This window comes from Chiroxiphia lanceolata, chromosome 1 (assembly GCF_009829145.1).
Source record: "Chiroxiphia lanceolata isolate bChiLan1 chromosome 1, bChiLan1.pri, whole genome shotgun sequence".
Taxonomy (NCBI): Eukaryota; Metazoa; Chordata; class Aves; order Passeriformes; family Pipridae; genus Chiroxiphia; species Chiroxiphia lanceolata.
The window spans coordinates 58,215,057-58,224,680 of record NC_045637.1 but is presented as its reverse complement, the minus strand read 5'-3'; positions in this window follow the sequence as shown (position 1 = coordinate 58,224,680).

The following is a 9,624-nucleotide window of genomic DNA, read 5'->3' as shown; positions in this document are numbered from 1 at the left end:
AAATGTTGACTGTATTGATATAATCAAGCATATCCTAACTGTAGAGTAATAGAAATATTTTCTGTTTACTTTAGCTGCAATGCTTCTCATACCAAAATGCAAACATATAGTGAGTTGCAAAAAATTCGTTAACTTTCAGAATGATCAGTTCTAACTATACAAAAAGTTTAGTTTCCATGCTCCTTTTGCTCTTGCAACAAATTCAGTTTATGTTTTTTAGTCCTAGCAATGGTGGCATAGTCGCTTATTAGAAAAAAAAAGAAGAAAGCATTAAAGAATCTGAAGTACACTATGATTCAGAAAAAAACCCATTGTATCCCTTTTAAGCTCTCACTGTATTATGAAGTGTACTTTATTGAGTCTTGATTAATTCCAAAGGAAGCTAATTGTCAAGGCTTTCCAATTTTTTCTCTTTAACATCTGCAACTGTTTCATGACACATGATTAGTATTTCAGTGTGATATGGAGAAACAGTGAGGGGGAAGAAGCAATAGGCCAGGCATCAGCTTCCATCACACCTGGTGACACAGCTAGTGGAGTCTCTCACAGGCTCATGAGTGACTTACTCTTCTTGATCCAACAGTTCTGGCTTGAGTAAACCAAGTGGTGCCAGGAACCTGACACACTATTTTTATTATGTATTTTCTACCAGTTTAGTCATGTAATTTTCTTTGGCTTAGCACTACAGCTGAGCCACACTGTAGCTTGGATTTGCTACCAAGCTCTTCCAACTCTTAAGTATGTTGGTGTGATTCTGCATGGGAAAAGCCAGTGTTTTTGAAATACTGAGTCTAGGTGGTGAGAAGAGAACTGCACTGTAAACAGTAATATAGAAAACTCTGTTTAGGTTGAGAGATGGTAAGATAAAAGATAAGAACCCTTTCTTTCTTTTGTCATGTTGAAAGTGTTGAGGTGTTGAAAAGATCTCAAGAACTTTTGAAGAGGAATCTTGGGTGAAAGGCAGTATTGAGAGCACAGGATTACTTGCAGAACTGATAACAATTCAAAAAATGCTAATTCCAAGAGGTAGTACAGTAGAAAGATGCAGTTTTCTTCTTGTCTTCTTTCTAGCTGCTTCTCTCCCAGTTTATACTTGTGTCCAGAATTATTCCATCCCAGCTGCAGAGACAGGATGGATTTGTTTCTCTCACTCACTAGATGGGTGACCTTATTGCAGAGGGATATCAAATTAGTTAAACAGGACTTTCCCTTTGTGAATGCATGTTGACTGTGCCCTTAAATGTCTTTCAATTGCACCCAATAGGATCTTCATAGCATCCAGATGAAAAGCGGGGACTATTTGTCCAGTCATTGGGGTTTATCATATAGCCCTTGTGAGCTGGGAGGAGCTCTGGGCCATAGGAAACAACCAGAAGGTAAGACTGCAGTAAGGGGGTGAGCAGAACCAGGATAGGAATGAAATTAGCTTCTGTCTTCCTTCATGCAATCATTCAGTACAAACACGAGATATCAAACCATGTCTGTGGGTCTCTACTCAACAAACCACTGTTCTCTGGGCATGAATGCATTTGTGCTGGATTTCTGCCTTTCAGTTGTGTGGAAAACTATTTCAGTGATGTCTAGTTAGCACACCATATGTGCCAATCCAACAATCCATGTGACAAAATACATGCAGGTCTTGACAGTGAAGTTCAAATCTCCTATTAAAACAAATAACTGTATGACTCATCAGTGCTCCCTCCTCTAAACCAAAGTTGGTGCACTGAAGGTTGAAAACCTTCTTACAAAAAATTTTTGCACACTTGCAGAGAAGATGCCAAGGCTTTGATGGGTTGTCTAATACTTAACAGAAATTGTACTGATGCTGGAAATATACTTAATAACCTCCCGTCAGCATATCACCTTTGTTGGGAACATAAGAACTAAAGAGACACATGACACGCATCTGACATGCTTCTGCAAAAGCTTGACTGGGATGTTAAAGTCAGTAATTACAAAAGGTTTTGTATAGTTAAAGAAAACAAATGCCTAAGGAAGGTTTTGCTCACTTCAAGTAAGAAAAGCATAAGGTCTTTGAGTTGTTGTTAGTTTTAAAAAAAAATCTATTAATTTTTCTCATCCGAATTTAACTGACAGCTAATAATCTCAGCTCTTGAACTCATTAATTGAGGGATTATTATCTTGACCTGATAAAACTGAATGTGAAACTTCAGAAAAAGAGTAATGAAGTCTAAAGCAGTTAAACTGAAGGATGGGGATGTTTTTGAACTCTGCAACTCTATCCAGATTCACCCATCCTTGATGACAATTAAATACAAGATTTAAAGATTTTCCCTTGTTGCTTATAAGATATTTCATATTTCTGTAAGTATTCACTGGCACAGATAATGATTTTCTATGGTGGGTTGCATAAAACCTGGGAAAAAAAGATATTATAATTTGGACATAACTATATGCACTATCCTGTCATTTTAAGTACACTGGAGCTGAAAACATTCTGGAAGTGGAGTGATTTTATATGTAGTTATAATACAAAAGATACTGGGTTTTTTTATCAAACTTCTCTGGTGTCACATACCTACAACATATATAATTCTGAAAGAATTTTCTTTCTTTTTTCTTTCCAGTAAAATGACATTGGAATTCAAGAATAAGGCTCTTCTGTAATCAGTATTTTTCGTTATCCCTTCCAGTGAGGACATTAATAGTAAAAAGGAGTATGTTAGCAAGCCTCATCTGTATTCAGGATAGCCAGATAAGAAGCTGTGAACGTTTTTGATGCAGGAGAGAAAAGCCATCTGGTGATGGCTCAGCAGTTGGTTAGCTGGGATTATTGTCATTAGTGGTACTGATTATTTTCCTTTGCCTGTGAACTAAGCACATAACTTTCTTGTCTACCCAAAATGAAAGTACCTTGGGGCAGCTGTGGTTTCACCTCTGTACAGTGAGAAGAACATTAAAGAGGAACTACACCTGAAGACAGTTATTTAGTCCCTGTTCACCAATGGATTGCTGAGGATTCGAGTTGTGGGTTACCTGCATGACTTTGATAATATCACCTCTGTTCTTTCCTCCAGTTTTTCACCTCAAAAATTAGTATTACCTCTCCACAGACTTGAGCACTATAAGAATATATTGACTTACACCTTGAAGCTATTTTCTTGTTTGTCTCTACCATTTAGTTATTATGTGTTGCTCCTTAGTTTCATTTGAAGATGTGACTCCATTGCATTTTAAGCAAAGTTACTATAAATTTCCTGCCTTGGATGCAGTTTTCAAAGAGAACATTTTGCTTAGGCTAGAACAAATAGGGTGGGTTTCCTGACGTCCCTCATCAAAGCACGTACTGTACTAGGTGATTAAAAAAGATGATAACGTGAGAAATTTTTGTGGCAATTGTTTGTTAAGAAGCGAACAGATTTCTTTTGAATTAGAGCAGAAAACAACTGATACAACTGTGTGCAGTACTGAAGAGAAAATTTTTTGAGCACTGAGATAATGTTCCTGGTATTTTGTAAAATACCTTACCACCCATGGAAGTATTGAATGATTGTTATGTATTTCTTATGGGGCAACCTTTACAATCATAGAACCAGAGAAATGGGTCAGATTGGAAGGGACCACAGTGGGTCAGCTGGTTTAACCTCCCTGCTTGAGCAGGGTCATCCTAGAGCACATGGCACAGGATCACATCCAGGAGGTTCTTGAATGTCTCCAGTGAGGGAGACTCCACAACCTCTCTGGGCAATTTGTTTCAGTGCTTGGTCACCCTGCGAAGTAAAGAAGTTCTTCTTCATATTCAGGTGGAACTTCATGTGCATCAGTTTCTGCCTGTTGCCTCTTGTCCTGTTGCTTGGCACCACTGAGAAGAGCCTGGCTCCATCCTCTTCACACCCTCTCCTTAGATACTTGTATACATTGATGAGGTCCCCTCAGTTGTCTCTTCTCAAGGCTGAACAGGCCCAGTTCCCTCAGTTTTTCTTCATAAGAGGGATACTCCAGTCTCTTGGTCAGCTTCAGTGCCTGGTAAAGTTATGGAGATTATTCTGGGAAGTATTGAAAAACGCCTAAAAGACAACTCTGTCACTGGTCACAGCCAACACGGCTTCAGGAGAGGAAAGTCCTGCTTGTAAAACCTGATTTCCTTTCATGATAAGGCAAGCCACCTAGCTGATCAAGGGAATCCAGTCGATGTAATCTTTTTGGATTTCAGTAAAGCTTTCAACACTGTCTCTCATCATATCCTTCTGGAAAAATGTCCAGCAGACAACTGGATAAAAACATTATGTGGTAGGTGAGCAATTGGCTCATGGCTCAAGCACAGAGGGTGATAGTGAATGGGGTAACATCAGACTGGTGACCAGTCACTAGTGGGGTTCCACAGGGCTCCATCTTGGGCCCTGTGTTCTTCAACATCATCATAAATGACTTGGACACAGGACTCTAAGGGATACTAAGTAAGTTTGCAAACGACACAAAACTGGGAGGAGCTGTTGTCTCCCTTGAAGGCAGGGAGGCCCTGCAGAGAGACCTCAACAAATTAGAGGACTGGGTAGTCACCAACCACATGAAGTTCAACAAGGGGAAGTTCCAGATACTGCACCTGGGATGGGGCAACCCTGACTGTATGTACAGACTGAGGAATGAGATGCTGGAAAGCAGTGCCACGGAAAGGGACCTGGGGGGCCTGGTCAATGGCAAGTTGAATATGAGTCAGCAGTGCCCTGGCAGCCAGGAGGGCCAACTGTATCCTGGGGGCATCAGGCAAAGCATCACCAGCCGGTCAAGGGAGGGGATTGTCCTTCTCTGCTCTGCACTGGGGCGGCCTCACCTTGAATATTGTGTGCAGTTTTGGGCATCACAATATAAGAAAGATATTAAGCCATCAGGGCAACAGAGATGGTGAAGGGCCTTGAGGGGAAGCTGTATGAGGAGTGGCTGAAGTCACTTAGCGTGTTCTACCAGAAGAAGAGACTGAGGGGAGACCTCATTTCAGTCTAAAACTTCCTCCTGAGGGGAAGGGGAGGGGAGGGCACTGATCTCTTCTTTGTGGTGACCAGTGACAGGACCCAAGGGAATGGCCTGAAGTTGTGTCAGGGGAGGTTTAGGCTGGATATTAGAAAAAGGTTCTTCACCCAGAGGGTGGTTGGTCACTGGAACAGGCTCCCCAGGGAAGTGGTCACAGCACCAAGCCTGACAGAGTTCAATAAGCGTTTGGACAATGCTCTCAGGGACATGGTGTTACTCTTGGGGATGGTCCTGTGCAGGGCTAAGGTTTGGGCTTGATGATCCTTGTTGGTCCCTTCCAGCTCAGCACATTCTGTGACTATGTGAACTTTGTAGCCCTCTGCTGAACCTGCTTGAGGAGTTCCATGTCTCTCTCAGGAGTCCAGAGCTGGACACAGTACTTCATATGTGGTCTTACCAGGACTGAGTAGAGGGGCATGATTACCTCCCTTGACCTGCTGGCAATACTCTTCCTAATGCATCCCAGGATTCCATTGACCTTCTTGGCCAAAAGGGTGCATGCTGGCTCATGGACAGTTTGTTGTCCACCAGGACCCCCCACATTCTTCTCCACAGAGCTACTTTCCAGAACGTTGGCCCCCAGCCTGTACTGGTGCATGGGGTTATTCTTCCCCAAGTACAGGACCCCTCATTTACCTTTCTTGAATTTCAGACAGTTCTTTTCTGCCCATATCTCCAACCTATCGAGGTCCTGCTGAAGGGCTGCATGGGACTCTGGGATATCAGCTACTCCTCCCAGCTTTTTGTTACCAGCCAAGAACATTCACTTAAGTAGCCTGAGAGCTTTTACTAACCATATATTGAGTCACATGTATGAACTGCTTTCTCACCAGGGGAGGGAAGAAGATAAAAAAGGATTATACAAGGCATTGCTATTTTTTCCATACCACTGTGCTGTGTTCACTCACCTTTGGTCATACCAGTCACAACTTTCCTAAGAGCTAGTTCAGTGTAACAAAGGTGTTTTAGAAATGAGAAAATTGTGAAGTCTGAATATTGAGCATGAGCTGTCATGGAATGATCTCTTTATATAATCATTGACTTTTCAGCTTAGTTTGTCATAAAAAGTTCATGCTGATCTATATTTATACTAAATACTAATCGTATTTATTACAATCATATTTTAACAACTTGGGATCACAAATGGTTTATTACCTATATAGCTGGAGGAATTTCTCCTGCTGTTTTGCTGTTAGTTTTCCTATTGATCTACTGCATCATCATTGCTTTTTGCAAAAAGTGAGTAACAAATCAATTTGCATAATATACTGAAGCAGGTAAGTATGAATGTGTCAACAGCTCATCCTACTATACTATTCAGAACCAACCAAAAAAAGGTATATGTGAAAATAAAATTTTATCATCTAAATTTTAACCTTAAAAAATTAATCAGTTCTACAACCTATGAAAAAAAATGATATTTTCTCTTGTTTTTTTTTTTTTTTTTTTTTCCCCCCCTTTTTTCATCTTAGAAAAACAAATGGCTTACTCAATTTTCTTAGTCAGCTAAATGCTTGCTGTGGTATTAGCTGAAACAACATGTTAAGGGTGATTTGTCAGGAATAATATCAAACTAGGCATAGGCTATTCCTATTTTGTGCACAGAGGAGGTCAGGTGACATCTTGAGGTTTTCTAGATCTTCTAACATACTCACAGATGGATCCAAACTAATAATTTTAACCATTATCTAAGTTTGCTGTATTCCTTGCCAAATATTGCTAGTGGTCTGATCCAGAATCTCTCTGCTTCCAACGAAAAGAAATAGTGAGCAGAAAATCTATTCCTTCCGCTACCACAACATATGAGGCTGCTGGAACTTTTGGGCAACATATTATTGTATTTCCCCCTGAATCAAAGGGCATTTTCAGCTGAGTCCAGGTTTTTATGAAACGGTGTTAATCTTATGCATGTTACAGTTTGCTAGTCCACCAGGATTTTTATGGTATTTATTGATTTCTGAGGGAGTTTCTGACTAAGTGTATGTCTTCAGAAAGAAGAGGAAGAGGATCATAGAGGCCTTATCAAAAATTTTGTACTCTATTCAGACCTGGGTAAGGTCACCTCTTGAGATGGAGTTACTCATGTTTCATACTGTATGTTTATTAAGACCTTTCTCTTCTGTATTTGCTCTTTATATCCCCTGAATCTTATAGTAATCTTAAAATATATAAACAGGAAAAATTGAAGATTTCAAAGTACGATTACTGCTATTCATTATTTTTGATGAATATTTTTCAATGCTTTACAGGTACATGTAGAGATTCTACTCTGTTCCGTGTTATTAACAAATTACCCCTTTTCTATTATTTGTGTGTTGTTAATGTCTTCTGTCCTCAGGTCACTATTTGTAAAACTGAAGCAAAAAATTGTATGCTATGATACCCTTTGTCTTATCTATTTCTTCCAGTTCAGCTTCAACATAATTCTTCGGGACAGCTGTTTCAGTCCTTCTCCTTTCTTTTTGTGTTGTAACAATCAATGCTTTGGAACTCTGAGTCTTTTCTTTCCCCCTTAATAACCCTATTAAAGCCCTGAAATTTAAAAGAGGAGAGATAGGAGTCCATTTCCCTGCTTCTACCTTGTCCCTTCCATGCCCTAAGTTGGGGTATGAAGTTATGTTGTGTTTATGGAAATGATGCTATTCTCATAGGGTATATGAGACTGGCTTTCCATCTATTTTCTCTCAGATCTCACTCCTGTATGAGCTGGTGGTAAACTCCACTGCCAATACGTCCTTATAAAGCCTATTTTTCTCATTCTAACTGCTGGGTCACTGTTTTACCAGGATGAAGCTTTTCATCCAGCAATCAAAGTGCTTCAGAAACCACCTTTTCTACCATGTCAGTTCACCCAGGCACTGTCACATTAGGTTGTCATAAGACTGATGTAGGAGTGACTGCATCGGTATCTGAAGTGTGGATGCGAGGGGAAGGGGACATTTCACTGGTGCTTTACCAGGGACCTGATGCGGGACAGCTGGGAAATATATTCAAATTGTAACTTCTTTTTTTCATATGACTTGAATCTGAAGTGTATTCATAGAAAACAAGAAGACAAAAAAATAAATTATTGATGGTTGAGAAAAGTACTTCAACCTTTTTTTTTTTCTTTTTAATGTTCTTCTAGCCTACTAACAGTTATAGGAGATCCAATTTTCATGGTATGCATAGTAGGACAGAAAGAAGAGGAGAAGAATCATCACTCGGGCAGACAGAGATTTAAGTCGACTACAGAAATGTCTCACACAAACATAAGAAGAGACCATTAGGTTCTTTCTTAAGAATGAAGTAATCAAAGCATAGGCCTTTTAATTGCAGCAAAGACTTTATTTTCTTTGCACCAGCAAGATGTGGAAGGTCAAACTGACTGTGCTGAGCACTGCCTGGGCTGCTTTGGCTGTCCAGTCCATCTGAGCCAGGCTACTCCAGGTGTGTCAGTGTTGTATTGCAACCTGCAGCATTAATACATCCTTTGATTCATATGCAGAATTAGAGATTATTTGTACTTCTACAATTTAAACATTTTTACGCAGTGGGTGAACTCTTAAGTATCAATTTTAGAACAGCTCTGATGTGCAGAGTGGAGCTGCATATGTTTACATAAAGTTAATTCGGTCTGAGAAATCTATGTGTATGAGGAGCTTATGTGACAGGGTGAGAAAGAAAATGTGCTTGATGTTGTCTATGTCCATGATTCTTGCATCTCAAATTGAGAGCTCTATAGAATAATAAATACCCATGATTTTCCACACAGAAGGTGTTATTTTGCTGCTGGGCAAACAGTACTATTCAGCTGACAAAAGCAAATATATCAGAGCTCCTTGAACCTAGATTTAAAAGTATGCAGAGAAGCTTGGTATCTGACAGTTGTGTGGTTTTACAGACTTCTTACCACTCACCACAGAGTTTTCAGTGTTTTCTATTTGGGGATGGAATAGAAGTGTAGCCCCTGCTTTCCTCTCTCCCTCCCTCAGTCCCATCCATATCTCCCCCCGTGCCCAGAAGAAAATAAAACATGAAGACTCTGTCACTGTTAGGCTATATTTAATAATTTATTATAAGGTTTAGTTGCACAAAAAATAAATGAGAACATGGAAGGTATATGAATAAATGATGCAAAGCAGAAAAAAGCATGACTGAGAACATTTACAAAACAATACACATACATATGTAGTTGTATGTGTGCATATGTATATATTCTGCTGAAAAATACTGAAGAAATCACACAGAAATTGAACAAACAGACAAAAAAAATTTAATCCTTAAAGAAACAGAACTAGAAGGCAGACCTGAGAATTAGGATCTACACATCTTTTGGCCTTTTACAAATCTGCTGAATTACTGAGGACAGGATCCCAGTAAATGAAGGTGTTACCAAGATGGCTGATAATCATATATGTCTGCATACTACAAACTGTGTGCCTGGCCCACCTATGCTTGATTCCCCTTTTCTCTTGAAGTGTACTTAAAAGTGTTGCTGGATATGGTGTGGTTTTTTTTTTTTTTTTTTAATTTTTTTTTGAAAGGGGCTAGTGGTGGAGGCATCGTAAGTCTGCCTACAAATCAGATACCATTTCTACTCAGCTGGCTAGAAAGGAAGCTGACAGAGAAAAGCACATTTTGCGTTGCCTTCTC